At 41.7% G+C, this 20,299-nt stretch overlaps 38 non-coding genes and 32 pseudogenes across 38 annotated transcripts; all 70 read right to left on the bottom strand.

Annotated features, from left to right (window-relative positions):
• Nucleotides 1–401: 401 nt before the first annotated feature.
• LOC139955096 (5S ribosomal RNA) lies at nt 402–520 on the bottom strand. Its single transcript, XR_011788349.1, has one exon. It is a non-coding gene; the product is annotated as a 5S ribosomal RNA (ribosomal RNA).
• A 76-nt stretch (nt 521–596) lies between these two features.
• Nucleotides 597–715, bottom strand: LOC139955956 (5S ribosomal RNA). Its single transcript, XR_011789182.1, has one exon. It is a non-coding gene; the product is annotated as a 5S ribosomal RNA (ribosomal RNA).
• A 76-nt stretch (nt 716–791) lies between these two features.
• LOC139957572 (5S ribosomal RNA) lies at nt 792–910 on the bottom strand (annotated as a pseudogene).
• Nucleotides 911–1,134: 224 nt separating this feature from the next.
• Nucleotides 1,135–1,253, bottom strand: LOC139955226 (5S ribosomal RNA). Its single transcript, XR_011788472.1, has one exon. It is a non-coding gene; the product is annotated as a 5S ribosomal RNA (ribosomal RNA).
• A 76-nt stretch (nt 1,254–1,329) lies between these two features.
• Nucleotides 1,330–1,448, bottom strand: LOC139955129 (5S ribosomal RNA). The gene has a single exon (XR_011788381.1). It is a non-coding gene; the product is annotated as a 5S ribosomal RNA (ribosomal RNA).
• Nucleotides 1,449–1,524: 76 nt separating this feature from the next.
• LOC139956100 (5S ribosomal RNA) lies at nt 1,525–1,643 on the bottom strand. The gene has a single exon (XR_011789324.1). It is a non-coding gene; the product is annotated as a 5S ribosomal RNA (ribosomal RNA).
• A 76-nt stretch (nt 1,644–1,719) lies between these two features.
• LOC139956809 (5S ribosomal RNA) lies at nt 1,720–1,838 on the bottom strand (annotated as a pseudogene).
• A 76-nt stretch (nt 1,839–1,914) lies between these two features.
• On the bottom strand, nt 1,915–2,033 carry LOC139956190 (5S ribosomal RNA; annotated as a pseudogene).
• Nucleotides 2,034–2,257: 224 nt separating this feature from the next.
• On the bottom strand, nt 2,258–2,376 carry LOC139955567 (5S ribosomal RNA). Its single transcript, XR_011788804.1, has one exon. It is a non-coding gene; the product is annotated as a 5S ribosomal RNA (ribosomal RNA).
• A 418-nt stretch (nt 2,377–2,794) lies between these two features.
• On the bottom strand, nt 2,795–2,913 carry LOC139955556 (5S ribosomal RNA). Its single transcript, XR_011788793.1, has one exon. It is a non-coding gene; the product is annotated as a 5S ribosomal RNA (ribosomal RNA).
• A 245-nt stretch (nt 2,914–3,158) lies between these two features.
• Nucleotides 3,159–3,277, bottom strand: LOC139957541 (5S ribosomal RNA). Its single transcript, XR_011789497.1, has one exon. It is a non-coding gene; the product is annotated as a 5S ribosomal RNA (ribosomal RNA).
• Nucleotides 3,278–3,353: 76 nt separating this feature from the next.
• On the bottom strand, nt 3,354–3,472 carry LOC139957571 (5S ribosomal RNA; annotated as a pseudogene).
• A 224-nt stretch (nt 3,473–3,696) lies between these two features.
• Nucleotides 3,697–3,815, bottom strand: LOC139955545 (5S ribosomal RNA). Its single transcript, XR_011788782.1, has one exon. It is a non-coding gene; the product is annotated as a 5S ribosomal RNA (ribosomal RNA).
• Nucleotides 3,816–4,060: 245 nt separating this feature from the next.
• Nucleotides 4,061–4,179, bottom strand: LOC139957530 (5S ribosomal RNA). The gene has a single exon (XR_011789495.1). It is a non-coding gene; the product is annotated as a 5S ribosomal RNA (ribosomal RNA).
• A 76-nt stretch (nt 4,180–4,255) lies between these two features.
• On the bottom strand, nt 4,256–4,374 carry LOC139955043 (5S ribosomal RNA). Its single transcript, XR_011788296.1, has one exon. It is a non-coding gene; the product is annotated as a 5S ribosomal RNA (ribosomal RNA).
• A 76-nt stretch (nt 4,375–4,450) lies between these two features.
• On the bottom strand, nt 4,451–4,569 carry LOC139956732 (5S ribosomal RNA; annotated as a pseudogene).
• A 76-nt stretch (nt 4,570–4,645) lies between these two features.
• Nucleotides 4,646–4,764, bottom strand: LOC139957093 (5S ribosomal RNA; annotated as a pseudogene).
• Nucleotides 4,765–4,988: 224 nt separating this feature from the next.
• Nucleotides 4,989–5,107, bottom strand: LOC139956532 (5S ribosomal RNA; annotated as a pseudogene).
• Nucleotides 5,108–5,183: 76 nt separating this feature from the next.
• Nucleotides 5,184–5,302, bottom strand: LOC139956200 (5S ribosomal RNA; annotated as a pseudogene).
• Nucleotides 5,303–5,378: 76 nt separating this feature from the next.
• Nucleotides 5,379–5,497, bottom strand: LOC139957070 (5S ribosomal RNA; annotated as a pseudogene).
• Nucleotides 5,498–5,573: 76 nt separating this feature from the next.
• LOC139956897 (5S ribosomal RNA) lies at nt 5,574–5,692 on the bottom strand (annotated as a pseudogene).
• A 624-nt stretch (nt 5,693–6,316) lies between these two features.
• LOC139957519 (5S ribosomal RNA) lies at nt 6,317–6,435 on the bottom strand. The gene has a single exon (XR_011789494.1). It is a non-coding gene; the product is annotated as a 5S ribosomal RNA (ribosomal RNA).
• A 76-nt stretch (nt 6,436–6,511) lies between these two features.
• LOC139955861 (5S ribosomal RNA) lies at nt 6,512–6,630 on the bottom strand. Its single transcript, XR_011789087.1, has one exon. It is a non-coding gene; the product is annotated as a 5S ribosomal RNA (ribosomal RNA).
• A 76-nt stretch (nt 6,631–6,706) lies between these two features.
• Nucleotides 6,707–6,825, bottom strand: LOC139956731 (5S ribosomal RNA; annotated as a pseudogene).
• Nucleotides 6,826–6,901: 76 nt separating this feature from the next.
• Nucleotides 6,902–7,020, bottom strand: LOC139957092 (5S ribosomal RNA; annotated as a pseudogene).
• Nucleotides 7,021–7,244: 224 nt separating this feature from the next.
• LOC139956070 (5S ribosomal RNA) lies at nt 7,245–7,363 on the bottom strand. Its single transcript, XR_011789294.1, has one exon. It is a non-coding gene; the product is annotated as a 5S ribosomal RNA (ribosomal RNA).
• A 73-nt stretch (nt 7,364–7,436) lies between these two features.
• On the bottom strand, nt 7,437–7,555 carry LOC139955081 (5S ribosomal RNA). The gene has a single exon (XR_011788332.1). It is a non-coding gene; the product is annotated as a 5S ribosomal RNA (ribosomal RNA).
• A 421-nt stretch (nt 7,556–7,976) lies between these two features.
• Nucleotides 7,977–8,095, bottom strand: LOC139955623 (5S ribosomal RNA). Its single transcript, XR_011788857.1, has one exon. It is a non-coding gene; the product is annotated as a 5S ribosomal RNA (ribosomal RNA).
• Nucleotides 8,096–8,362: 267 nt separating this feature from the next.
• On the bottom strand, nt 8,363–8,481 carry LOC139955595 (5S ribosomal RNA). The gene has a single exon (XR_011788831.1). It is a non-coding gene; the product is annotated as a 5S ribosomal RNA (ribosomal RNA).
• A 76-nt stretch (nt 8,482–8,557) lies between these two features.
• Nucleotides 8,558–8,676, bottom strand: LOC139955042 (5S ribosomal RNA). Its single transcript, XR_011788295.1, has one exon. It is a non-coding gene; the product is annotated as a 5S ribosomal RNA (ribosomal RNA).
• A 76-nt stretch (nt 8,677–8,752) lies between these two features.
• Nucleotides 8,753–8,871, bottom strand: LOC139956730 (5S ribosomal RNA; annotated as a pseudogene).
• Nucleotides 8,872–8,947: 76 nt separating this feature from the next.
• Nucleotides 8,948–9,066, bottom strand: LOC139955041 (5S ribosomal RNA). Its single transcript, XR_011788294.1, has one exon. It is a non-coding gene; the product is annotated as a 5S ribosomal RNA (ribosomal RNA).
• Nucleotides 9,067–9,142: 76 nt separating this feature from the next.
• On the bottom strand, nt 9,143–9,261 carry LOC139956729 (5S ribosomal RNA; annotated as a pseudogene).
• A 76-nt stretch (nt 9,262–9,337) lies between these two features.
• Nucleotides 9,338–9,456, bottom strand: LOC139956189 (5S ribosomal RNA; annotated as a pseudogene).
• A 224-nt stretch (nt 9,457–9,680) lies between these two features.
• LOC139956069 (5S ribosomal RNA) lies at nt 9,681–9,799 on the bottom strand. The gene has a single exon (XR_011789293.1). It is a non-coding gene; the product is annotated as a 5S ribosomal RNA (ribosomal RNA).
• Nucleotides 9,800–9,872: 73 nt separating this feature from the next.
• On the bottom strand, nt 9,873–9,991 carry LOC139955079 (5S ribosomal RNA). The gene has a single exon (XR_011788330.1). It is a non-coding gene; the product is annotated as a 5S ribosomal RNA (ribosomal RNA).
• A 421-nt stretch (nt 9,992–10,412) lies between these two features.
• Nucleotides 10,413–10,531, bottom strand: LOC139955534 (5S ribosomal RNA). Its single transcript, XR_011788771.1, has one exon. It is a non-coding gene; the product is annotated as a 5S ribosomal RNA (ribosomal RNA).
• A 245-nt stretch (nt 10,532–10,776) lies between these two features.
• LOC139955122 (5S ribosomal RNA) lies at nt 10,777–10,895 on the bottom strand. Its single transcript, XR_011788375.1, has one exon. It is a non-coding gene; the product is annotated as a 5S ribosomal RNA (ribosomal RNA).
• Nucleotides 10,896–10,971: 76 nt separating this feature from the next.
• On the bottom strand, nt 10,972–11,090 carry LOC139956896 (5S ribosomal RNA; annotated as a pseudogene).
• A 624-nt stretch (nt 11,091–11,714) lies between these two features.
• Nucleotides 11,715–11,833, bottom strand: LOC139957508 (5S ribosomal RNA). Its single transcript, XR_011789493.1, has one exon. It is a non-coding gene; the product is annotated as a 5S ribosomal RNA (ribosomal RNA).
• Nucleotides 11,834–11,909: 76 nt separating this feature from the next.
• LOC139955039 (5S ribosomal RNA) lies at nt 11,910–12,028 on the bottom strand. Its single transcript, XR_011788293.1, has one exon. It is a non-coding gene; the product is annotated as a 5S ribosomal RNA (ribosomal RNA).
• A 76-nt stretch (nt 12,029–12,104) lies between these two features.
• On the bottom strand, nt 12,105–12,223 carry LOC139956728 (5S ribosomal RNA; annotated as a pseudogene).
• Nucleotides 12,224–12,299: 76 nt separating this feature from the next.
• Nucleotides 12,300–12,418, bottom strand: LOC139957091 (5S ribosomal RNA; annotated as a pseudogene).
• Nucleotides 12,419–12,642: 224 nt separating this feature from the next.
• Nucleotides 12,643–12,761, bottom strand: LOC139956531 (5S ribosomal RNA; annotated as a pseudogene).
• Nucleotides 12,762–12,837: 76 nt separating this feature from the next.
• On the bottom strand, nt 12,838–12,956 carry LOC139955121 (5S ribosomal RNA). The gene has a single exon (XR_011788374.1). It is a non-coding gene; the product is annotated as a 5S ribosomal RNA (ribosomal RNA).
• A 76-nt stretch (nt 12,957–13,032) lies between these two features.
• On the bottom strand, nt 13,033–13,151 carry LOC139955120 (5S ribosomal RNA). Its single transcript, XR_011788373.1, has one exon. It is a non-coding gene; the product is annotated as a 5S ribosomal RNA (ribosomal RNA).
• A 76-nt stretch (nt 13,152–13,227) lies between these two features.
• LOC139956894 (5S ribosomal RNA) lies at nt 13,228–13,346 on the bottom strand (annotated as a pseudogene).
• Nucleotides 13,347–13,970: 624 nt separating this feature from the next.
• Nucleotides 13,971–14,089, bottom strand: LOC139957495 (5S ribosomal RNA). The gene has a single exon (XR_011789491.1). It is a non-coding gene; the product is annotated as a 5S ribosomal RNA (ribosomal RNA).
• A 76-nt stretch (nt 14,090–14,165) lies between these two features.
• LOC139955038 (5S ribosomal RNA) lies at nt 14,166–14,284 on the bottom strand. Its single transcript, XR_011788292.1, has one exon. It is a non-coding gene; the product is annotated as a 5S ribosomal RNA (ribosomal RNA).
• A 76-nt stretch (nt 14,285–14,360) lies between these two features.
• LOC139956727 (5S ribosomal RNA) lies at nt 14,361–14,479 on the bottom strand (annotated as a pseudogene).
• A 76-nt stretch (nt 14,480–14,555) lies between these two features.
• On the bottom strand, nt 14,556–14,674 carry LOC139957089 (5S ribosomal RNA; annotated as a pseudogene).
• A 224-nt stretch (nt 14,675–14,898) lies between these two features.
• LOC139956529 (5S ribosomal RNA) lies at nt 14,899–15,017 on the bottom strand (annotated as a pseudogene).
• A 76-nt stretch (nt 15,018–15,093) lies between these two features.
• Nucleotides 15,094–15,212, bottom strand: LOC139956199 (5S ribosomal RNA; annotated as a pseudogene).
• A 76-nt stretch (nt 15,213–15,288) lies between these two features.
• Nucleotides 15,289–15,407, bottom strand: LOC139957069 (5S ribosomal RNA; annotated as a pseudogene).
• A 76-nt stretch (nt 15,408–15,483) lies between these two features.
• Nucleotides 15,484–15,602, bottom strand: LOC139956893 (5S ribosomal RNA; annotated as a pseudogene).
• Nucleotides 15,603–16,226: 624 nt separating this feature from the next.
• Nucleotides 16,227–16,345, bottom strand: LOC139957484 (5S ribosomal RNA). The gene has a single exon (XR_011789490.1). It is a non-coding gene; the product is annotated as a 5S ribosomal RNA (ribosomal RNA).
• A 76-nt stretch (nt 16,346–16,421) lies between these two features.
• On the bottom strand, nt 16,422–16,540 carry LOC139956902 (5S ribosomal RNA; annotated as a pseudogene).
• A 76-nt stretch (nt 16,541–16,616) lies between these two features.
• Nucleotides 16,617–16,735, bottom strand: LOC139956726 (5S ribosomal RNA; annotated as a pseudogene).
• A 76-nt stretch (nt 16,736–16,811) lies between these two features.
• Nucleotides 16,812–16,930, bottom strand: LOC139957088 (5S ribosomal RNA; annotated as a pseudogene).
• A 224-nt stretch (nt 16,931–17,154) lies between these two features.
• LOC139956068 (5S ribosomal RNA) lies at nt 17,155–17,273 on the bottom strand. The gene has a single exon (XR_011789292.1). It is a non-coding gene; the product is annotated as a 5S ribosomal RNA (ribosomal RNA).
• A 73-nt stretch (nt 17,274–17,346) lies between these two features.
• Nucleotides 17,347–17,465, bottom strand: LOC139955078 (5S ribosomal RNA). The gene has a single exon (XR_011788329.1). It is a non-coding gene; the product is annotated as a 5S ribosomal RNA (ribosomal RNA).
• Nucleotides 17,466–17,886: 421 nt separating this feature from the next.
• Nucleotides 17,887–18,005, bottom strand: LOC139955622 (5S ribosomal RNA). Its single transcript, XR_011788856.1, has one exon. It is a non-coding gene; the product is annotated as a 5S ribosomal RNA (ribosomal RNA).
• Nucleotides 18,006–18,272: 267 nt separating this feature from the next.
• LOC139956948 (5S ribosomal RNA) lies at nt 18,273–18,391 on the bottom strand (annotated as a pseudogene).
• Nucleotides 18,392–18,464: 73 nt separating this feature from the next.
• On the bottom strand, nt 18,465–18,583 carry LOC139955077 (5S ribosomal RNA). The gene has a single exon (XR_011788328.1). It is a non-coding gene; the product is annotated as a 5S ribosomal RNA (ribosomal RNA).
• A 421-nt stretch (nt 18,584–19,004) lies between these two features.
• LOC139955620 (5S ribosomal RNA) lies at nt 19,005–19,123 on the bottom strand. The gene has a single exon (XR_011788855.1). It is a non-coding gene; the product is annotated as a 5S ribosomal RNA (ribosomal RNA).
• Nucleotides 19,124–19,390: 267 nt separating this feature from the next.
• Nucleotides 19,391–19,509, bottom strand: LOC139955594 (5S ribosomal RNA). Its single transcript, XR_011788830.1, has one exon. It is a non-coding gene; the product is annotated as a 5S ribosomal RNA (ribosomal RNA).
• A 76-nt stretch (nt 19,510–19,585) lies between these two features.
• LOC139955037 (5S ribosomal RNA) lies at nt 19,586–19,704 on the bottom strand. Its single transcript, XR_011788291.1, has one exon. It is a non-coding gene; the product is annotated as a 5S ribosomal RNA (ribosomal RNA).
• A 76-nt stretch (nt 19,705–19,780) lies between these two features.
• LOC139956725 (5S ribosomal RNA) lies at nt 19,781–19,899 on the bottom strand (annotated as a pseudogene).
• Nucleotides 19,900–19,975: 76 nt separating this feature from the next.
• LOC139955036 (5S ribosomal RNA) lies at nt 19,976–20,094 on the bottom strand. Its single transcript, XR_011788290.1, has one exon. It is a non-coding gene; the product is annotated as a 5S ribosomal RNA (ribosomal RNA).
• A 76-nt stretch (nt 20,095–20,170) lies between these two features.
• On the bottom strand, nt 20,171–20,289 carry LOC139956723 (5S ribosomal RNA; annotated as a pseudogene).
• Nucleotides 20,290–20,299: the final 10 nt, after the last annotated feature.

Genomic DNA, 20,299 nt, shown 5'->3' with positions numbered 1-20,299 from the left:
GCCATTTCAATTTCTCATCGTCGTGGCAACATAGTGTTATCAATTGTGAAAATAAAAGCCTACGGCACCCAGTATTCCCAGGCGGTCACCCACCTTAGTACTGACTGCGCTCTACGTTACTTGACTTACCTGATCGGACGAGAACCGGTATATTGAACGTGAGATGTGGCCGTAGACATTACAAGAGGTGAAATGCAGGCTAGTTGTTTGGTAGGTTATGATGAGTGGATTTAATGTATATATTATACATGAATGTATTTAATATATATTAAGTTAATCTATATTTCACATATATATGTATTAAATTCTAATATATAAAAACAATCGAGTTATTTATTAATATATTCGATTTTCAAATCGCTTTCCTTGTGGCAAGACAGTGTTCTAATTAGAAAAAGAAAGGCCTACGGCACCCAGTATTCCCAGGCGGTCACCCATCCAAGTACTGACTGCGCTCTACGTTGTTTGACTTCGGTGATCGGACGAGAACCGGTATAGTCAACGTGATATGGCCGTAGACATAACAAGAGGTCAATGTAGGCCATTTCAATTTCTCATCGTCGTGGCAACATAGTGTTATCAATTAGGAAAATAAAAGCCTACTGCACCCAGTATTCCCAGGCGGTCACCCATCCAAGTACTGACTGCGCTCTACGTTGCTTGACTTCGGTGATCGGACGAGAACCGGTATAGTCAACGTGATATGGCCGTAGACATAAGAAGAGGTCAATGGAGGCCATTTCAATTTCTCATCGTCGTGGCAACATAGTGTTATCAATTGTGAAAATAAAAGCCTACGGCACCCAGTATTCCCAGGCGGTCACCCACCTTAGTACTGACTGCGCTCTACGTTGCTTGACTTACCTGATCGGACGAGAACCGGTATATTGAACGTGATGTGGCCGTAGACATTACAAGAGGTGAAATGCAGGCTAGTTGTTTGGTAGGTTATGATGAGTGGATTTAATGTATATACTATACATGAATGGATTTAATATATATTAAGTTAATCTATATTTCACATATATATGTATTAAATTCTAATATATAAAAACAATCGAGTTATTTATTAATATATTCGATTTTCAAATCGCTTTCCTTGTGGCAAGACAGTGTTCTAATTAGAAAAAGAAAGGCCTACGGCACCCAGTATTCCCAGGCGGTCACCCATCCAAGTACCGACTGCGCTCTACGTTGCTTGACTTCGGTGATCGGACGAGAACCGGTATAGTCAACGTGATATGGCCGTAGACATAACAAGAGGTCAATGTAGGCCATTTCAATTTCTCATCGTCGTGGCAACATAGTGTTATCAATTAGGAAAAGAAAGGCCTACGACACCCAGTATTCCCAGGCGGTCACCCATCCAAGTACTGACTGCGCTCTACGTTGCTTGACTTCGGTGATCGGACGAGAACCGGTATAGTCAACGTGATATGGCCGTAGACATAACAAGAGGTCAATGTAGGCCATTTCAATTTTTCATCGTCGTGGCAACATAGTGTTATCAATTAGGAAAATAAAAGCCTACGGCACCCAGTATTCCCAGGCGGTCACCCATCCAAGTACTGACTGCGCTCTACGTTGCTTGACTTCGGTCATCGGACGAGAACCGGTATAGTCAACGTGATATGGCCGTAGACATAACAAGAGGTCAATGTAGGCCATTTCAATTTCTCATCGTCGTGGCAACATAGTGTTATCAATTAGGAAAATAAAAGCCTACTGCACCCAGTATTCCCAGGCGGTCACCCATCCAAGTACTGACTGCGCTCTACGTTGCTTGACTTCGGTGATCGGACGAAAACCGGTATAGTCAACGTGATATGGCCGTAGACATAAGAAGAGGTCAATGGAGGCCATTTCAATTTCTCATCGTCGTGGCAACATAGTGTTATCAATTGTGAAAATAAAAGCCTACGGCACCCAGTATTCCCAGGCGGTCACCCACCTTAGTACTGACTGCGCTCTACGTTGCTTGACTTCGGTGATCGGACGAGAACCGGTATATTGAACGTGATGTGGCCGTAGACATTACAAGAGGTGAAATGCAGGCTAGTTGTTTGGTAGGTTATGATGAGTGGATTTAATGTATATATTATACATGAATGTATTTAATATATATTAAGTTAATCTATATTTCACATATATATGTATTAAATTCTAATATATAAAAACAATCGACTTATTTATTAATATATTCGATTTTCAAATCGCTTTCCTTGTGGCAAGACAGTGTTCTAATTAGGAAAAGGAAGGCCTACGGCACCCAGTATTCCCAGGCGGTCACCCATCCAAGTACTGACTGCGCTCTACGTTGCTTGACTTCGGTGATCGGACGAGAACCGGTATAGTCAACGTGATATGGCCGTAGACATAACAAGAGGTCAATGGAGGCCATTTCAATTTCTCATCGTCGTGGCAACATAGTGTTATCAATTGTGAAAATAAAAGCCTACGGCACCCAGTATTCCCAGGCGGTCACCCACCTTAGTACTGACTGCGCTCTACGTTGCTTGACTTACCTGATCGACGAGAACCGGTATATTGAACGTGATGTGGCCGTAGACATTACAAGAGGTGAAATGCAGGCTACTTGTTTGGTAGGTTATGATGAGTGGATTTAATGTATATATTATACATGAATGTATTTAATATATATTAAGTTAATCTATATTTCACATATATATGTATTAAATTCTAATATATAAAAACAATCGAGTTATTTATTAATATATTCGATTTTCAAATCGCTTTCCTTGTGGCAAGACAGTGTTCTAATTAGAAAAAGAAAGGCCTACGGCACCCAGTATTCCCAGGCGGTCACCCATCCAAGTACTGACTGCGCTCTACGTTGCTTGACTTCGGTGATCGGACGAGAACCGGTATAGTCAACGTGATATGGCCGTAGACATAACAAGAGGTCAATGTAGGCCATTTCACTTTCTCATCGTCGTGGCAACATAGTGTTATCAATTGGGAAAATAAAAGCCTACGGCACCCAGTACTGACTGCGCTCTACGTTGCTTGACTTCGGTGATCGGACGAGAACCGGTATCGTCAACGTGATATGGCCGTAGACATAACAAGAGGTCAATGTAGGCCATTTCAATTTCTCATCGTCGTGGCAACATAGTGTTATCAATTAGGAAAATAAAAGCCTACGGCACCCAGTATTCCCAGGCGGTCACCCATCCAAGTACTGACTGCGCTCTACGTTGCTTGACTTCGGTGATCGGACGAGAACCGGTATAGTCAACGTGATATGGCCGTAGACATAAGAAGAGGTCAATGGAGGCCATTTCAATTTCTCATCGTCGTGGCAACATAGTGTTATCAATTGTGAAAATAAAAGCCTACGGCACCCAGTATTCCCAGGCGGTCACCCACCTTAGTACTGACTGCGCTCTACGTTGCTTGACTTACCTGATCGGACGAGAACCGGTATATTGAACGTGATGTGGCCGTAGACATTACAAGAGGTGAAATGCAGGCTAGTTGTTTGGTAGGTTATGATGAGTGGATTTAATGTATATATTATACATGAATGTATTTAATATATATTAAGTTAATCTATATTTCACATATATATGTATTAAATTCTAATATATAAAAACAATCGAGTTATTTATTAATATATTCGATTTTCAAATCGCTTTCCTTGTGGCAAGACAGTGTTCTAATTAGAAAAAGAAAGGCCTACGGCACCCAGTATTCCCAGGCGGTCACCCATCCAAGTACTGACTGCGCTCTACGTTGCTTGACTTCGGTGATCGGACGAGAACCGGTATAGTCAACGTGATATGGCCGTAGACATAACAAGAAATCAATGTAGGCCATTTCACTTTCTCATCGTCGTGGCAACATAGTGTTATCAATTGGGAAAATAAAAGCCTACGGCACCCAGCTCTGACTGCGCTCTACGTTGCTTGACTTCGGTGATCGGACGAGAACCGGTATCGTCAACGTGATATGGCCGTAGACATAACAAGAGGTCAATGTAGGCCATTTCAATTTCTCATCGTCGTGGCAACATAGTGTTATCAATTAGGAAAATAAAAGCCTACGGCACCCAGTATTCCCAGGCGGTCACCCATCCAAGTACTGACTGCGCTCTACGTTGCTTGACTTCGGTGATCGGACGAGAACCGGTATAGTCAACGTGATATGGCCGTAGACATAACAAGAGGTCAATGTAGGCCATTTCAATTTTTCATCGTCGTGGCAACATAGTGTTATCAATTAGGAAAATAGAAGCCTACGGCACCCAGTATTCCCAGGGGGTCACCCATCCAAGTACTGACTGCGCTCTACGTTGCTTGACTTCGGTGATCGGACGAGAACCGGTATAGTCAACGTGATATGGCCGTAGACATAACAAGAGGTCAATGTAGGCCATTTCAATTTCTCATCGTCGTGGCAACATAGTGTTATCAATTAGGAAAATAAAAGCCTACGACACCCAGTATTCCCAGGCGGTCATCCATCCAAGTACTGACTGCGCTCTTCGTTGCTTGACTTCGGTGATCGGACGAGAACCGGTATAGTCAACGTGATATGGCCGTAGACATAACAAGAGGTCAATGTAGGCCATTTCAATTTTTCATCGTCGTGGCAACATAGTGTTATCAATTAGGAAAATAAAAGCCTACGGCACCCAGTATTCCCAGGCGGTCACCCACCTTAGTACTGACTGCGCTCTACGTTGCTTGACTTCGGTGATCGGACGAGAACCGGTATATTGAACGTCATGTGGCCGTAGACATTACAAGAGGTGAAATGCAGGCTAGTTGTTTGGTAGGTTATGATGAGTGGATTTAATGTATATATTATACATGAATGTATTTAATATATATTAAGTTAATCTATATTTCACATATATATGTATTAAATTCTAATATATAAAAACAATCGAGTTATTTATTAATATATTGGATTTTCAAATCGCTTTCCTTGTGGCAAGACAGTGTTCTAATTAGAAAAAGAAAGGCCTACGGCACCCAGTATTCCCAGGCGGTCACCCATCCAAGTACTGACTGCGCTCTACGTTGCTTGACTTCGGTGATCGGACGAGAAACGGTATAGTCAACGTGATATGGCCGTAGACATAACAAGAGGTCAATGTAGGCCATTTCAATTTCTCATCGTCGTGGCAACATAGTGTTATCAATTAGGAAAATAAAAGCCTACGGCACCCAGTATTCCCAGGCGGTCACCCATCCAAGTACTGACTGCGCTCTACGTTGCTTGACTTCGGTGATCGGACGAGCACCGGTATCGTCAACGTGATATGGCCGTAGACATAACAAGAGGTCAATGTAGGCCATTTCAATTTCTCATCGTCGTGGCAACATAGTGTTATCAATTAGGAAAATAAAAGCCTACGGCACCCAGTATTCCCAGGCGGTCACCCATCCAAGCACTGACTGCGCTCTACGTTGCTTGACTTCGGTGATCGGACGAGCACCGGTATCGTCAACGTGATATGGCCGTAGACATAACAAGAGGTCGATGTAGGCCATTTCAATTTCTCATCGTCGTGGCAACATAGTGTTATCAATTAGGAAAATAAAAGCCTACGGCACCCAGTATTCCCAGGCGGTCACCCATCCAAGTACTGACTGCGCTCTACGTTGCTTGACTTCGGTGATCGGACGAGCACCGGTATCGTCAACGTGATGTGGCCGTAGACATTACAAGAGGTGAAATGCAGACTACTTGTGTGGTAGGTTATGATGAGTTGATTTAATATATATATTATACATGAATGGATTTAATATATATAATGTTAATCTATATTTTACATATATATGTATAAAATTCTAATACATAAAAACAAAGTAGTTATTTATAAATATATTCGATTTTCAAATCGCTTTCCTTGTGGCAAGACAATGTAGGCCATTTCAATTTCTCATCGTCGTGGCAACATAGTGTTATCAATTGGGAAAATAAAAGCCTACGGCACCCAGTACTGACTGCGCTCTACGTTGCTTGACTTCGGTGATCGGACGAGAACCGGTATCGTCAACGTGATGTGGCCGTAGACATAACAAGAGGTGAAATGCAGACTACTTGTGTGGTAGGTTATGATGAGTTGATTTAATATATATATTATACATGAATGGATTTAATATTCATTATGTTAATCTATATTTTACATATATATGAATAAAATTCTAATACATAAAAACAAAGTAGTTATTTATAAATATATTGGATTTTCAAATCGCTTTCCTTGTGACAAGAGGTCAATGTAGGCCATTTCAATTTCTCATCGTCGTGGCAACATAGTGTTATCAATTAGGAAAATAAAAGCCTACGGCACCCAGTATTCCCAGGCGGTCACCCATCCAAGTACTGACTGCGCTCTACGTTGCTTGACTTCGGTGATCGGACGAGAACCGGTATAGTCAACGTGATATGGCCGTAGACATAACAAGAGGTCAATGTAGGCCATTTCAATTTTTCATCGTCGTGGCAACATAGTGTTATCAATTAGGAAAATAAAAGCCTACGGCACCCAGTATTCCCAGGGGGTCACCCATCCAAGTACTGACTGCGCTCTACGTTGCTTGACTTCGGTGATCGGACGAGAACCGGTATAGTCAACGTGATATGGCCGTACACATAACAAGAGGTCAATGTAGGCCATTTCAATTTCTCATCGTCGTGGCAACATAGTGTTATCAATTAGGAAAATAAAAGCCTACGACACCCAGTATTCCCAGGCGGTCATCCATCCAAGTACTGACTGCGCTCTTCGTTGCTTGACTTCGGTGATCGGACGAGAACCGGTATAGTCAACGTGATATGGCCGTAGACATAACAAGAGGTCAATGTAGGCCATTTCAATTTTTCATCGTCGTGGCATTATAGTGTTATCAATTAGGAAAATAAAAGCCTACGGCACCCAGTATTCCCAGGCGGTCACCCACCTTAGTACTGACTGCGCTCTACGTTGCTTGACTTCGGTGATCGGACGAGAACCGGTATATTGAACGTCATGTGGCCGTAGACATTACAAGAGGTGAAATGCAGGCTAGTTGTTTGGTAGGTTATGATGAGTGGATTTAATGTATATATTATACATGAATGTATTTAATATATATTAAGTTAATCTATATTTCACATATATATGTATTAAATTCTAATATATAAAAACAATCGAGTTATTTATTAATATATTCGATTTTCAAATCGCTTTCCTTGTGGCAAGACAGTGTTCTAATTAGGAAAAGGAAGGCCTACGGCACCCAGTATTCCCAGGCGGTCACCCATCCAAGTACTGACTGCGCTCTACGTTGCTTGACTTCGGTGATCGGACGAGAACCGGTATAGTCAACGTGATATGGCCGTTTACATAAGAGGTCAATGTAGGCCATTTCACTTTCTCATCGTCGTGGCAACATAGTGTTATCAATTAGGAAAGTAAAAGCCTACGGCACCCAGTATTCCCAGGCGGTCACCCATCCAAGTACTGACTGCGCTCTACGTTGCTTGACTTCGGTGATCGAACGAGAACCGGTATAGTCAACGTGATATGGCCGTAGACATAAGAAGAGGTCAATGGAGGCCATTTCAATTTCTCATCGTCGTGGCAACATAGTGTTATCAATTGTGAAAATAAAAGCCTACGGCACCCAGTATTCCCAGGCGGTCACCCACCTTAGTACTGACTGCGCTCTACGTTACTTGACTTACCTGATCGGACGAGAACCGGTATATTGAACGTGAGATGTGGCCGTAGACATTACAAGAGGTGAAATGCAGGCTAGTTGTTTGGTAGGTTATGATGAGTGGATTTAATGTATATATTATACATGAATGTATTTAATATATATTAAGTTAATCTATATTTCACATATATATGTATTAAATTCTAATATATAAAAACAATCGAGTTATTTATTAATATATTGGATTTTCAAATCGCTTTCCTTGTGGCAAGACAGTGTTCTAATTAGAAAAAGAAAGGCCTACGGCACCCAGTATTCCCAGGCGGTCACCCATCCAAGTACTGACTGCGCTCTACGTTGCTTGACTTCGGTGATCGGACGAGAACCGGTATCGTCAACGTGATGTGGCCGTAGACATAACAAGAGGTGAAATGCAGACTACTTGTGTGGTAGGTTATGATGAGTTGATTTAATATATATATTATACATGAATGGATTTAATATATATTATGTTAATCTATATTTTACATATATATGTATAAAATTCTAATACATAAAAACAAAGTAGTTATTTATAAATATATTGGATTTTCAAATCGCTTTCCTTGTGACAAGAGGTCAATGTAGGCCATTTCAATTTCTCATCGTCGTGGCAACATAGTGTTATCAATTAGGAAAATAAAAGCCTACGGCACCCAGTATTCCCAGGCGGTCACCCATCCAACTACTGACTGCGCTCTACGTTGCTTGACTTCGGTGATCGGACGAGAACCGGTATAGTCAACGTGATATGGCCGTAGACATAACAAGAGGTCAATGTAGGCCATTTCAATTTTTCATCGTCGTGGCAACATAGTGTTATCAATTAGGAAAATAAAAGCCTACGGCACCCAGTATTCCCAGGGGGTCACCCATCCAAGTACTGACTGCGCTCTACGTTGCTTGACTTCGGTGATCGGACGAGAACCGGTATAGTCAACGTGATATGGCCGTAGACATAACAAGAGGTCAATGTAGGCCATTTCAATTCCTCATCGTCGTGGCAACATAGTGTTATCAATTAGGAAAATAAAAGCCTACGACACCCAGTATTCCCAGGCGGTCATCCATCCAAGTACTGACTGCGCTCTTCGTTGCTTGACTTCGGTGATCGGACGAGAACCGGTATAGTCAACGTGATATGGCCGTAGACATAACAAGAGGTCAATGTAGGCCATTTCAATTTTTCATCGTCGTGGCAACATAGTGTTATCAATTAGGAAAATAAAAGCCTACGGCACCCAGTATTCCCAGGGGGTCACCCATCCAAGTACTGACTGCGCTCTACGTTGCTTGACTTCGGTGATCGGACGAGAACCGGTATAGTCAACGTGATATGGCCGTAGACATAACAAGAGGTCAATGTAGGCCATTTCAATTTCTCATCGTCGTGGCAACATAGTGTTATCAATTAGGAAAATAAAAGCCTACGACACCCAGTATTCCCAGGCGGTCATCCATCCAAGTACTGACTGCGCTCTTCGTTGCTTGACTTCGGTGATCGGACGAGAACCGGTATAGTCAACGTGATATGGCCGTAGACATAACAAGAGGTCAATGTAGGCCATTTCAATTTTTCATCGTCGTGGCATTATAGTGTTATCAATTAGGAAAATAAAAGCCTACGGCACCCAGTATTCCCAGGCGGTCACCCACCTTAGTACTGACTGCGCTCTACGTTGCTTGACTTCGGTGATCGGACGAGAACCGGTATATTGAACGTGATGTGGCCGTAGACATTACAAGAGGTGAAATGCAGGCTAGTTGTTTGGTAGGTTATGATGAGTGGATTTAATGTATATATTATACATGAATGTATTTAATATATATTAAGTTCATCTATATTTCACATATATATGTATTAAATTCTAATATATAAAAACAATCGAGTTATTTATTAATATATTCGATTTTCAAATCGCTTTCCTTGTGGCAAGACAGTGTTCTAATTAGGAAAAGGAAGGCCTACGGCACCCAGTATTCCCAGGCGGTCACCCATCCAAGTACTGACTGCGCTCTACGTTGCTTGACTTCGGTGATCGGACGAGAACCGGTATAGTCAACGTGATATGGCCGTTTACATAAGAGGTCAATGTAGGCCATTTCACTTTCTCATCGTCGTGGCAACATAGTGTTATCAATTAGGAAAGTAAAAGCCTACGGCACCCAGTATTCCCAGGCGGTCACCCATCCAAGTACTGACTGCGCTCTACGTTGCTTGACTTCGGTGATCGAACGAGAACCGGTATAGTCAACGTGATATGGCCGTAGACATAAGAAGAGGTCAATGGAGGCCATTTCAATTTCTCATCGTCGTGGCAACATAGTGTTATCAATTGTGAAAATAAAAGCCTACGGCACCCAGTATTCCCAGGCGGTCACCCACCTTAGTACTGACTGCGCTCTACGTTACTTGACTTACCTGATCGGACGAGAACCGGTATATTGAACGTGAGATGTGGCCGTAGACATTACAAGAGGTGAAATGCAGGCTAGTTGTTTGGTAGGTTATGATGAGTGGATTTAATGTATATATTATACATGAATGTATTTAATATATATTAAGTTAATCTATATTTCACATATATATGTATTAAATTCTAATATATAAAAACAATCGAGTTATTTATTAATATATTCGATTTTCAAATCGCTTTCCTTGTGGCAAGACAGTGTTCTAATTAGAAAAAGAAAGGCCTACGGCACCCAGTATTCCCAGGCGGTCACCCATCCAAGTACTGACTGCGCTCTACGTTGCTTGACTTCGGTGATCGGACGAGAACCGGTATAGTCAACGTGATATGGCCGTAGACATAACAAGAGGTCAATGTAGGCCATTTCACTTTCTCATCGTCGTGGCAACATAGTGTTATCAATTGGGAAAATAAAAGCCTACGGCACCCAGTACTGACTGCGCTCTACGTTGCTTGACTTCGGTGATCGGACGAGAACCGGTATCGTCAACGTGATATGGCCGTAGACATAACAAGAGGTCAATGTAGGCCATTTCAATTTCTCATCGTCGTGGCAACATAGTGTTATCAATTAGGAAAATAAAAGCCTACGGCACCCAGTATTCCCAGGCGGTCACCCATCCAAGTACTGACTGCGCTCTACGTTGCTTGACTTCGGTGATCGGACGAGAACCGGTATCGTCAACGTGATATGGCCGTAGACATAACAAGAGGTCAATGTAGGCCATTTCAATTTCTCATCGTCGTGGCAACATAGTGTTATCAATTAGGAAAATAAAAGCCTACGGCACCCAGTATTCCCAGGCGGTCACCCATCCAAGTACTGACTGCGCTCTACGTTGCTTGACTTCGGTGATCGGACGAGCACCGGTATCGTCAACGTGATGTGGCCGTAGACATTACAAGAGGTGAAATGCAGACTACTTGTGTGGTAGGTTATGATGAGTTGATTTAATATATATATTATACATGAATGGATTTAATATATATAATGTTAATCTATATTTTACATATATATGTATAAAATTCTAATACATAAAAACAAAGTAGTTATTTATAAATATATTCGATTTTCAAATCGCTTTCCTTGTGGCAAGACAATGTAGGCCATTTCAATTTCTCATCGTCGTGGCAACATAGTGTTATCAATTGGGAAGATAAAAGCCTACGGCACCCAGTACTGACTGCGCTCTACGTTGCTTGACTTCGGTGATCGGACGAGAACCGGTATCGTCAACGTGATGTGGCCGTAGACATAACAAGAGGTGAAATGCAGACTACTTGTGTGGTAGGTTATGATGAGTTGATTTAATATATATATTATACATGAATGGATTTAATATATATTATGTTAATCTATATTTTACATATATATGTATAAAATTCTAATACATAAAAACAAAGTAGTTATTTATAAATATATTCGATTTTCAAATCGCTTTCCTTGTGACAAGAGGTCAATGTAGGCCATTTCAATTTCTCATCGTCGTGGCAACATAGTGTTATCAATTAGGAAAATAAAAGCCTACGGCACCCAGTATTCCCAGGCGGTCACCCATCCAAGTACTGACTGCGCTCTACGTTGCTTGACTTCGGTGATCGGACGAGAACCGGTATAGTCAACGTGATATGGCCGTAGACATAACAAGAGGTCAATGTAGGCCATTTCAATTTTTCATCGTCGTGGCAACATAGTGTTATCAATTAGGAAAATAAAAGCCTACGGCACCCAGTATTCCCAGGGGGTCACCCATCCAAGTACTGACTGCGCTCTACGTTGCTTGACTTCGGTGATCGGACGAGAACCGGTATAGTCAACGTGATATGGCCGTAGACATAACAAGAGGTCAATGTAGGCCATTTCAATTTCTCATCGTCGTGGCAACATAGTGTTATCAATTAGGAAAATAAAAGCCTACGACACCCAGTATTCCCAGGCGGTCATCCATCCAAGTACTGACTGCGCTCTTCGTTGCTTGACTTCGGTGATCGGACGAGAACCGGTATAGTCAACGTGATATGGCCGTAGACATAACAAGAGGTCAATGTAGGCCATTTCAATTTTTCATCGTCGTGGCAACATAGTGTTATCAATTAGGAAAATAAAAGCCTACGGCACCCAGTATTCCCAGGCGGTCACCCACCTTAGTACTGACTGCGCTCTACGTTGCTTGACTTCGGTGATCGGACGAGAACCGGTATATTGAACGTCATGTGGCCGTAGACATTACAAGAGGTGAAATGCAGGCTAGTTGTTTGGTAGGTTATGATGAGTGGATTTAATGTATATATTATACATGAATGTATTTAATATATATTAAGTTAATCTATATTTCACATATATATGTATTAAATTCTAATATATAAAAACAATCGAGTTATTTATTAATATATTCGATTTTCAAATCGCTTTCCTTGTGGCAAGACAGTGTTCTAATTAGAAAAAGAAAGGCCTACGGCACCCAGTATTCCCAGGCGGTCACCCATCCAAGTACTGACTGCGCTCTACGTTGCTTGACTTCGGTGATCGGACGAGAAACGGTATAGTCAACGTGATATGGCCGTAGACATAACAAGAGGTCAATGTAGGCCATTTCAATTTCTCATCGTCGTGGCAACATAGTGTTATCAATTAGGAAAATAAAAGCCTACGGCACCCAGTATTCCCAGGCGGTCACCCATCCAAGTACTGACTGCGCTCTACGTTGCTTGACTTCGGTGATCGGACGAGAACCGGTATCGTCAACGTGATATGGCCGTAGACATAACAAGAGGTCAATGTAGGCCATTTCAATTTCTCATCGTCGTGGCAACATAGTGTTATCAATTAGGAAAATAAAAGCCTACGGCACCCAGTATTCCCAGGCGGTCACCCATCCAAGTACTGACTGCGCTCTACGTTGCTTGACTTCGGTGATCGGACGAGAACCGGTATCGTCAACGTGATATGGCCGTAGACATAACAAGAGGTCAATGTAGGCCATTTCAATTTCTCATCGTCGTGGCAACATAGTGTTATCAATTAGGAAAATAAAAGCCTACGGCACCCAGTATTCCCAGGCGGTCACCCATCCAAGTACTGACTGCGCTCTACGTTGCTTGACTTCGGTGATCGGACGAGCACCGGTATCGTCAACGTGATGTGGCCGTAGACATTACAAGAGGTGAAATGCAGACTACTTGTGTGGTAGGTTATGATGAGTTGATTTAATATATATATTATACATGAATGGATTTAATATATATAATGTTAATCTATATTTTACATATATATGTATAAAATTCTAATACATAAAAACAAAGTAGTTATTTATAAATATATTCGATTTTCAAATCGCTTTCCTTGTGGCAAGACAATGTAGGCCATTTCAATTTCTCATCGTCGTGGCAACATAGTGTTATCAATTGGGAAGATAAAAGCCTACGGCACCCAGTACTGACTGCGCTCTACGTTGCTTGACTTCGGTGATCGGACGAGAACCGGTATCGTCAACGTGATGTGGCCGTAGACATAACAAGAGGTGAAATGCAGACTACTTGTGTGGTAGGTTATGATGAGTTGATTTAATATATATATTATACATGAATGGATTTAATATATATTATGTTAATCTATATTTTACATATATATGTATAAAATTCTAATACATAAAAACAAAGTAGTTATTTATAAATATATTCGATTTTCAAATCGCTTTCCTTGTGACAAGAGGTCAATGTAGGCCATTTCAATTTCTCATCGTCGTGGCAACATAGTGTTATCAATTAGGAAAATAAAAGCCTACGGCACCCAGTATTCCCAGGCGGTCACCCATCCAAGTACTGACTGCGCTCTACGTTGCTTGACTTCGGTGATCGGACGAGAACCGGTATAGTCAACGTGATATGGCCGTAGACATAACAAGAGGTCAATGTAGGCCATTTCAATTTTTCATCGTCGTGGCAACATAGTGTTATCAATTAGGAAAATAAAAGCCTACGGCACCCAGTATTCCCAGGGGGTCACCCATCCAAGTACTGACTGCGCTCTACGTTGCTTGACTTCGGTGATCGGACGAGAACCGGTATAGTCAACGTGATATGGCCGTAGACATAACAAGAGGTCAATGTAGGCCATTTCAATTTCTCATCGTCGTGGCAACATAGTGTTATCAATTAGGAAAATAAAAGCCTACGACACCCAGTATTCCCAGGCGGTCATCCATCCAAGTACTGACTGCGCTCTTCGTTGCTTGACTTCGGTGATCGGACGAGAACCGGTATAGTCAACGTGATATGGCCGTAGACATAACAAGAGGTCAATGTAGGCCATTTCAATTTTTCATCGTCGTGGCAACATAGTGTTATCAATTAGGAAAATAAAAGCCTACGGCACCCAGTATTCCCAGGCGGTCACCCACCTTAGTACTGACTGCGCTCTACGTTGCTTGACTTCGGTGATCGGACGAGAACCGGTATATTGAACGTCATGTGGCCGTAGACATTACAAGAGGTGAAATGCAGGCTAGTTGTTTGGTAGGTTATGATGAGTGGATTTAATGTATATATTATACATGAATGTATTTAATATATATTAAGTTAATCTATATTTCACATATATATGTATTAAATTCTAATATATAAAAACAATCGAGTTATTTATTAATATATTCGATTTTCAAATCGCTTTCCTTGTGGCAAGACAGTGTTCTAATTAGAAAAAGAAAGGCCTACGGCACCCAGTATTCCCAGGCGGTCACCCATCCAAGTACTGACTGCGCTCTACGTTGCTTGACTTCGGTGATCGGACGAGAAACGGTATAGTCAACGTGATATGGCCGTAGACATAACAAGAGGTCAATGTAGGCCATTTCAATTTCTCATCGTCGTGGCAACATAGTGTTATCAATTAGGAAAATAAAAGCCTACGGCACCCAGTATTCCCAGGCGGTCACCCATCCAAGTACTGACTGCGCTCTACGTTGCTTGACTTCGGTGATCGGACGAGCACCGGTATCGTCAACGTGATATGGCCGTAGACATAACAAGAGGTCAATGTAGGCCATTTCAATTTCTCATCGTCGTGGCAACATAGTGTTATCAATTAGGAAAATAAAAGCCTACGGCACCCAGTATTCCCAGGCGGTCACCCATCCAAGCACTGACTGCGCTCTACGTTGCTTGACTTCGGTGATCGGACGAGCACCGGTATCGTCAACGTGATATGGCCGTAGACATAACAAGAGGTCAATGTAGGCCATTTCAATTTCTCATCGTCGTGGCAACATAGTGTTATCAATTAGGAAAATAAAAGCCTACGGCACCCAGTATTCCCAGGCGGTCACCCATCCAAGTACTGACTGCGCTCTACGTTGCTTGACTTCGGTGATCGGACGAGCACCGGTATCGTCAACGTGATGTGGCCGTAGACATTACAAGAGGTGAAATGCAGACTACTTGTGTGGTAGGTTATGATGAGTTGATTTAATATATATATTATACATGAATGGATTTAATATATATAATGTTAATCTATATTTTACATATATATGTATAAAATTCTAATACATAAAAACAAAGTAGTTATTTATAAATATATTGGATTTTCAAATCGCTTTCCTTGTGGCAAGACAATGTAGGCCATTTCAATTTCTCATCGTCGTGGCAACATAGTGTTATCAATTGGGAAAATAAAAGCCTACGGCACCCAGTACTGACTGCGCTCTACGTTGCTTGACTTCGGTGATCGGACGAGAACCGGTATCGTCAACGTGATGTGGCCGTAGACATAACAAGAGGTGAAATGCAGACTACTTGTGTGGTAGGTTATGATGAGTTGATTTAATATATATATTATACATGAATGGATTTAATATTCATTATGTTAATCTATATTTTACATATATATGTATAAAATTCTAATACATAAAAACAAAGTAGTTATTTATAAATATATTCGATTTTCAAATCGCTTTCCTTGTGACAAGAGGTCAATGTAGGCCATTTCAATTTCTCATCGTCGTGGCAACATAGTGTTATCAATTAGGAAAATAAAAGCCTACGGCACCCAGTATTCCCAGGCGGTCACCCATCCAAGTACTGACTGCGCTCTACGTTGCTTGACTTCGGTGATCGGACGAGAACCGGTATAGTCAACGTGATATGGCCGTAGACATAACAAGAGGTCAATGTAGGCCATTTCAATTTTTCATCGTCGTGGCAACATAGTGTTATCAATTAGGAAAATAAAAGCCTTCGGCACCCAGTATTCCCAGGGGGTCACCCATCCAAGTACTGACTGCGCTCTACGTTGCTTGACTTCGGTGATCGGACGAGAACCGGTATAGTCAACGTGATATGGCCGTACACATAACAAGAGGTCAATGTAGGCCATTTCAATTTCTCATCGTCGTGGCAACATAGTGTTATCAATTGTGAAAATAAAAGCCTACGACACCCAGTATTCCCAGGCGGTCATCCATCCAAGTACTGACTGCGCTCTTCGTTGCTTGACTTCGGTGATCGGACGAGAACCGGTATAGTCAACGTGATATGGCCGTAGACATAACAAGAGGTCAATGTAGGCCATTTCAATTTTTCATCGTCGTGGCATTATAGTGTTATCAATTAGGAAAATAAAAGCCTACGGCACCCAGTATTCCCAGGCGGTCACCCACCTTAGTACTGACTGCGCTCTACGTTGCTTGACTTCGGTGATCGGACGAGAACCGGTATATTGAACGTCATGTGGCCGTAGACATTACAAGAGGTGAAATGCAGGCTAGTTGTTTGGTAGGTTATGATGAGTGGATTTAATGTATATATTATACATGAATGTATTTAATATATATTAAGTTAATCTATATTTCACATATATATGTATTAAATTCTAATATATAAAAACAATCGAGTTATTTATTAATATATTCGATTTTCAAATCGCTTTCCTTGTGGCAAGACAGTGTTCTAATTAGGAAAAGGAAGGCCTACGGCACCCAGTATTCCCAGGCGGTCACCCATCCAAGTACTGACTGCGCTCTACGTTGCTTGACTTCGGTGATCGGACGAGAACCGGTATAGTCAACGTGATATGGCCGTTTACATAAGAGGTCAATGTAGGCCATTTCACTTTCTCATCGTCGTGGCAACATAGTGTTATCAATTAGGAAAGTAAAAGCCTACGGCACCCAGTATTCCCAGGCGGTCACCCATCCAAGTACTGACTGCGCTCTACGTTGCTTGACTTCGGTGATCGAACGAGAACCGGTATAGTCAACGTGATATGGCCGTAGACATAAGAAGAGGTCAATGGAGGCCATTTCAATTTCTCATCGTCGTGGCAACATAGTGTTATCAATTGTGAAAATAAAAGCCTACGGCACCCAGTATTCCCAGGCGGTCACCCACCTTAGTACTGACTGCGCTCTACGTTACTTGACTTACCTGATCGGACGAGAACCGGTATATTGAACGTGAGATGTGGCCGTAGACATTACAAGAGGTGAAATGCAGGCTAGTTGTTTGGTAGGTTATGATGAGTGGATTTAATGTATATATTATACATGAATGTATTTAATATATATTAAGTTAATCTATATTTCACATATATATGTATTAAATTCTAATATATAAAAACAATCGAGTTATTTATTAATATATTCGATTTTCAAATCGCTTTCCTTGTGGCAAGACAGTGTTCTAATTAGAAAAAGAAAGGCCTACGGCACCCAGTATTCCCAGGCGGTCACCCATCCAAGTACTGACTGCGCTCTACGTTGCTTGACTTCGGTGATCGGACGAGAACCGGTATCGTCAACGTGATGTGGCCGTAGACATAACAAGAGGTGAAATGCAGACTACTTGTGTGGTAGGTTATGATGAGTTGATTTAATATATATATTATACATGAATGGATTTAATATATATTATGTTAATCTATATTTTACATATATATGTATAAAAACCTAATACATAAAAACAAAGTAGTTATTTATAAATATATTGGATTTTCAAATCGCTTTCCTTGTGACAAGAGGTCAATGTAGGCCATTTCAATTTCTCATCGTCGTGGCAACATAGTGTTATCAATTAGGAAAATAAAAGCCTACGGCACCCAGTATTCCCAGGCGGTCACCCATCCAACTACTGACTGCGCTCTACGTTGCTTGACTTCGGTGATCGGACGAGAACCGGTATAGTCAACGTGATATGGCCGTTTACATAAGAGGTCAATGTAGGCCATTTCACTTTCTCATCGTCGTGGCAACATAGTGTTATCAATTAGGAAAGTAAAAGCCTACGGCACCCAGTATTCCCAGGCGGTCACCCATCCAAGTACTGACTGCGCTCTACGTTGCTTGACTTCGGTGATCGAACGAGAACCGGTATAGTCAACGTGATATGGCCGTAGACATAAGAAGAGGTCAATGGAGGCCATTTCAATTTCTCATCGTCGTGGCAACATAGTGTTATCAATTGTGAAAATAAAAGCCTACGGCACCCAGTATTCCCAGGCGGTCACCCACCTTAGTACTGACTGCGCTCTACGTTACTTGACTTACCTGATCGGACGAGAACCGGTATATTGAACGTGAGATGTGGCCGTAGACATTACAAGAGGTGAAATGCAGGCTAGTTGTTTGGTAGGTTATGATGAGTGGATTTAATGTATATATTATACATGAATGTATTTAATATATATTAAGTTAATCTATATTTCACATATATATGTATTAAATTCTAATATATAAAAACAATCGAGTTATTTATTAATATATTCGATTTTCAAATCGCTTTCCTTGTGGCAAGACAGTGTTCTAATTAGAAAAAGAAAGGCCTACGGCACCCAGTATTCCCAGGCGGTCACCCATCCAAGTACTGACTGCGCTCTACGTTGCTTGACTTCGGTGATCGGACGAGAACCGGTATCGTCAACGTGATGTGGCCGTAGACATAACAAGAGGTGAAATGCAGACTACTTGTGTGGTAGGTTATGATGAGTTGATTTAATATATATATTATACATGAATGGATTTAATATATATTATGTTAATCTATATTTTACATATATATGTATAAAAACCTAATACATAAAAACAAAGTAGTTATTTATAAATATATTGGATTTTCAAATCGCTTTCCTTGTGACAAGAGGTCAATGTAGGCCATTTCAATTTCTCATCGTCGTGGCAACATAGTGTTATCAATTAGGAAAATAAAAGCCTACGGCACCCAGTATTCCCAGGCGGTCACCCATCCAACTACTGACTGCGCTCTACGTTGCTTGACTTCGGTGATCGGACGAGAACCGGTATAGTCAACGTGATATGGCCGTAGACATAACAAGAGGTCAATGTAGGCCATTTCAATTTTTCATCGTCGTGGCAACATAGTGTTATCAATTAGGAAAATAAAAGCCTACGGCACCCAGTATTCCCAGGGGGTCACCCATCCAAGTACTGACTGCGCTCTACGTTGCTTGACTTCGGTGATCGGACGAGAACCGGTATAGTCAACGTGATATGGCCGTAGACATAACAAGAGGTCAATGTAGGCCATTTCAATTCCTCATCGTCGTGGCAACATAGTGTTATCAATTAGGAAAATAAAAGCCTACGACACCCAGTATTCCCAGGCGGTCATCCATCCAAGTACTGACTGCGCTCTTCGTTGCTTGACTTCGGTGATCGGACGAGAACCGGTATAGTCAACGTGATATGGCCGTAGACATAACAAGAGGTCAATGTAGGCCATTTCAATTTTTCATCGTCGTGGCAACATAGTGTTATCAATTAGGAAAATAAAAGCCTACGGCACCCAGTATTCCCAGGGGGTCACCCATCCAAGTACTGACTGCGCTCTACGTTGCTTGACTTCGGTGATCGGACGAGAACCGGTATAGTCAACGTGATATGGCCGTAGACATAACAAGAGGTCAATGTAGGCCATTTCAATTTCTCATCGTCGTGGCAACATAGTGTTATCAATTAGGAAAATAAAAGCCTACGACACCCAGTATTCCCAGGCGGTCATCCATCCAAGTACTGACTGCGCTCTTCGTTGCTTGACTTCGGTGATCGGACGAGAACCGGTATAGTCAACGTGATATGGCCGTAGACATAACAAGAG

The sequence above is a fragment of the Apostichopus japonicus genome, chromosome 17 (genome assembly GCF_037975245.1).
Source record: "Apostichopus japonicus isolate 1M-3 chromosome 17, ASM3797524v1, whole genome shotgun sequence".
In the NCBI taxonomy this organism is placed as follows: domain Eukaryota; kingdom Metazoa; phylum Echinodermata; class Holothuroidea; order Aspidochirotida; family Stichopodidae; genus Apostichopus; species Apostichopus japonicus.
Note: the sequence above shows the minus strand (reverse complement) of the source record. Positions and strands in the feature narration are given on the sequence as shown.